A 3,836-nucleotide genomic window follows, 5' to 3' on the forward strand; every position below is an offset into this window, starting at 1 on the left:
GTTTTGGTTTGTGCCTAAAAGGGTGGTTGCCCCGTGTTTTTCTTGTCGGCCGATGTTTTTGAAATCTTGCTGAAAACCAATAATTCTAGTTACCACTCAAAAAACTCTATACCAAACAAAATATACATATATTTTTATAATTTTCTCAAATATGAAGATTTTTGATGAATTTTGGTTTGTTTTATACATTTATTTGGCTAATTTCAGGAAAAATTCTGACCGATATTTCCAAAAATACCGGTGCCACATGTATATGTTTGCAGCTGAGAGAAAATAATCTTCGTGGGGGGCATCGATACGTCTTTCTTGTGTACTTCCTTGAAAGACAAGCCACAACACATGGAGGAGCCATCGATGACTGATCCAGCTCTTCAAATCCAACACGACTGATGGGATGTCCCGCCAATGGCCTACGGGTGCAAAGCTGCGAACCTCGCCCCACTAGCACAGTGGCACTGCAACCTCATTGTCGTCAGGAGAAATTAAACAAGGAAAAGACCAGAGTTCAAATCCAACCGATGGTTCAGTTCGTTTTTCGGTGGAGTTAATTAATTTATAACGGAGCATCTGGCGCTCAAGCAAGCGACTGTATAACGTACGAGCTGATTCCCAATCACCTTCTGTTTACTTTGAAAGAGATTGCAGGATCTTCCGCTGCTACATGTGTTAGCTGACCAGGGTTTTTTCTTCTCTCGCCCGAGATCTTTGAGATCTCACATGAAACCGGTTTTTCTAGTAGTCACCGGTATAAACAAATATCGATCGGTATTCACCATATTTGGTAGTTTGCTAAAAAATTATATGATTTTGATAAATTCTGAACCAATTTTAAAATTTGTTTGGAGTATCTCGGCCGGTATTTGGCTTGGTATTTTCGGTATTTCCTGTAAGCAGTAATACTGGTATTTTTTTGCAGAACGAGAAAAAAACCTTGCATCTTACTAGTATGGAACAACAAAAAATCATATTGCTTAGAGCATCTCTAACTAATCTATTTCGAACATCAAATATGGCCGTTTGAATCAGCTTGTGGACATGAAATGGGCCTTTGTCCTCCCTGGTCAGTTTAGGCTGGTTGGGCGGGGGCAAAGCCCAGCAGAACAAATCATTTTCATATCCCCAACCCTCGCTATCATGGATGCCCCGACCATTGATATCGGCATGTCACATTATCAACGGCCCTGGAGGCTTCCCGCACGGCCACTCGCTTCCATGTCGCTTCTCGTCCTTGTCGTGGCTATAAGAAGCATTCTTCGTGGTGGGGTAGCGGAGGCCACGGTGACGCTCTTGCAGGCCGAGGCGGTGGAGATGGCCGATCCCTACGTGATGTTGGCGGAGATTCGGATGACAATGGCGGAGGCCTAGGCCGCGATGGCGGAGGCTCATGCAGCGAGTGATGTGGCAAACAACTCACGACGGACGCGGGGATGGACGAGGACAACTTCGAAGTTCTCGAGGACTTCAACCACGATGCTGATGTGCCGACGATGAGCAGCGGGCTCTGGTTGCATCGTTCAAGACCCTCACCACGACGAGGCCGGCGCCTCAGGCCCTGCCCGTGCTGGCGACGGTGAGGAGTAGACGTGTCGCTGTGGGGCGCAGGACGACGAGTAGATATGACCAACGTAGTTTAGGTTAACTCTATGTAATTAGACTCCTATTATGTTTGAGTGAAATGTAAACTACCTTTGTTTAAGTTTTTAGGCACACTGACTTGTGGGCTCACGTGGACCAGCGCGGACAATCAAGCGGTCTGCGGCACATCTATGCTGCATATTTTCATACTAAATTTGGGTTAGAAATGCATCGCTCGCGCTCTTTGGTCTGTTTCTCATCATGTCTATATGCGCATTTAAAACTAGTTGTGACATTTATTATAGAACGAAGAGAGTATGAATTTTCGGTTGAAACGAGAGTGTTGCCAGTACGGAACGGATCACCTCAGGGCAAGTAGGAAACAAAATGCCGGATAAGTAAAATTTGATCGGCCTTCTACAAAAAAGAGCGTTTCGTAGACCAGTTGGCATGAGCTCGACAACGGGGACGGCGGGACGCTGGATGCTGCAGCGTGCGCAGTGCAGTGTGCTCCGCATCGAAGCGCACGAGATCCAACGTTGTCGTCATACAGGATTAGTTTTGCACAGTAGTGGTGTACGTTCTGTCCTGGATTACTGTAGTACTGACTACCGAGGGTAGCCGCTCCCGCTCGGCATGATAGGCGGCGGATGCGTGCTGGGTGAGCCTGACATGATCGGCGTAAGACTGCTCATAGTGGGAGTAACTAGGTAGTAACATCACATATTTCAAGGTGTTTTGGTGACATGGCATAGCAATAAATGAAGAAAGAGAGGGAGGTGGTAACTAGCTATGTTACCATAACATCACACACCCCAAGATAAAATGAGTCTACAAACTAATAAATGAGACTTTGCATGATACCATCTCTAAGTTATTTTCCACTATGAAGGTAGTAACATGAACTAGTAACTTATGCATGACACCACCTTATGTTACTCCCCACTATGAGCAGCCTAACGGACGGCTCGTATCGTATCCATCTGGCCCCAACTTGCACGTGTGTACTTTTTCACATGTGTTTTGTCGCTCAGTTATGGCGCAAAAACGAAGTTTCGTGGCATATTGCTGTACACATGCATATCACTTACATTGGCCACAAATTAAATTAGGTTTAGATTTTCGATTAAAACTTGGTGTTCGGAATACTGGAAAATTTCAGTTGAATCCCTACTTGAGGTGTTTCAACTTGCACACAGAAAATGTTCACCCCCTACGACTCATAGGGATTCGCCGAACTGTTCACGAAAATGACAAGGCAGTGCATTTTGCCGTGCGTATTGGCTGATACGTGGAGAGCAACAGTACCTCGGATCTATACATATGCATTTCTCAGGTCGGGATGGAAAAGGAAAACGCTCAGCTTCCCCTGGACGTTAGGAGCGACGCGTCCCCCGCCCGCCTCGTGCGAGCTACACGCGTCCGTGGGGCCCACACTCACATCTTCTTCCTTATCTCTTTTCTACTGATCCTCAATCTTCTCCCTCTCCCCTGCCGGACATCCATGTCCAGACCACCGCGCCTCCCAGCGTTTCGCCTCCACCGTGCCCCGTTCGCCACTCCACCGAGGCTTCCGCTGTGCTGCCCCACGCCTATCTTCCTGCACTCCGACATACAGGTCGAGCTCCGCGGGTCGCCAGCGCTGCATCTCCACTGAGCCCGTCGGCAGCTCCACCTAGGCTCACGCTAGCGCCTTCCCGTCCTCCTGCATGCGCCGCCCCGCACTGTAAGGGTACATTGCCCCTATGTGTGGTTTTGGTAATTAATGACAACCTGATGTCTACGCACGCTTCTATTCCTGTAGACAGTGTTGGGCCTCCAAGAGCAGAGGTTTGTAGAACAACAACAAGTTTCCCTTAAGTGAATCACCCAAGGTTTATCGAACTCAGGGAGGTAGAGGTCAAAGATATCCCTCTCAAGCAACCCTGCAATTAAGATACAAGAAGTCTCTTGTGTCCCCAACACACCTAATACACTTGTCAGATGTATAGGTGCACTAGTTCGGCGAAGAGATGATGAAATACAAGTAATATGGATGATTATAAGTAGTAATTGCAATCTGAAATAAAAATGGCAGCAAGCGAACATGTAGCAGAACTTGTTGGAAACGGTGTTTCAATGCTTAGAAACAAGGCCTATGGATCGTACTTTCACTAGTGGACACTCTCAACAATGATCACATAATTGAACAATTAGATAACTTCTCTTAACTTGTGCTACTCTGAATTACTCTCCTATTGGAATCACTAATCATCACGTAG

The sequence above is a fragment of the Lolium rigidum genome, chromosome 2, assembly GCF_022539505.1.
Source record: "Lolium rigidum isolate FL_2022 chromosome 2, APGP_CSIRO_Lrig_0.1, whole genome shotgun sequence".
NCBI classification, from domain to species: Eukaryota; Viridiplantae; Streptophyta; class Magnoliopsida; order Poales; family Poaceae; genus Lolium; species Lolium rigidum.